This window comes from Cavia porcellus, unplaced genomic scaffold (genome assembly GCF_034190915.1).
Source record: "Cavia porcellus strain 051 isolate PalLab524CR breed Dunkin Hartley unplaced genomic scaffold, mCavPor4.1 scaffold_4, whole genome shotgun sequence".
Taxonomy (NCBI): domain Eukaryota; kingdom Metazoa; phylum Chordata; class Mammalia; order Rodentia; family Caviidae; genus Cavia; species Cavia porcellus.
Genome location: NW_026947487.1, coordinates 69,273,594 through 69,274,285, shown reverse-complemented (window position 1 = coordinate 69,274,285; position 692 = coordinate 69,273,594). Strand labels below are relative to the sequence as shown.

At 40.2% G+C, this 692-nt stretch overlaps 1 non-coding gene across 1 annotated transcript; it reads left to right on the top strand.

Annotated features, from left to right (window-relative positions):
- Positions 1-317: 317 nt before the first annotated feature.
- LOC111753873 (U1 spliceosomal RNA) lies at positions 318-480 on the top strand. The gene has a single exon (XR_002788648.1). It is a non-coding gene; the product is annotated as a U1 spliceosomal RNA (small nuclear RNA).
- The last annotated feature ends 212 nt before the right edge of the window (positions 481-692 follow it).

Genomic DNA, 692 nt, shown 5'->3' with positions numbered 1-692 from the left:
CGTGTGGTCAGTTTCCACTTCCAACAGCTTCCAACGTATTTGCCTGTTATCTGCCTACTGGTTTAATTTCATAGACTAAAATGATCAAATCTTCAAATGAGAAAGAATAAATTTAAAGATCCCCTATAGACTCAGGTGAGATCAATTTAAGGGAGAAGAAGACAGTTTTCATTTTTATGAAATGAAACAGTTTTTTAATAGCCCTGTTGTTTACAAGGCTGGTCTGGGAATTTCCAGACCCACATATCACTAGAATTCACCAAATATTTCTATAATTAGAGTCACCATTTCAGAAGCCTAAAAACCCCTGAGCTTCCATACTTATCTGGCAGGGGAGATACCATGGTCAGGAAGGTGGTTTTCCCACAGCGAGGCTTATCCATTGCACTCCAGATGTGCTGACCCCTGCTATTTCCCAAATGTGGGAAACTCGACTGCACAATTTGTGGTGGGGAGGGACTGTGTTCGTGCTTTCCTCTGGCAAAAAAATTTTTAAAAACCTCAATAAACAAAAACCCCTGAGCTTCTCCATCATGGAGGAATATGGTAAGAAGGAAAAATTTGTAGCCAGAAAATGGGTCTTTTCCATATACCAAGCCTACCTTGATCTTATACTTCTCAGCCTCTAGAGTGGTAAACATTTACATTGTTTTTGCTCTCCAGTTTTGATATGTGGTTTGTTCTGGTGGCCC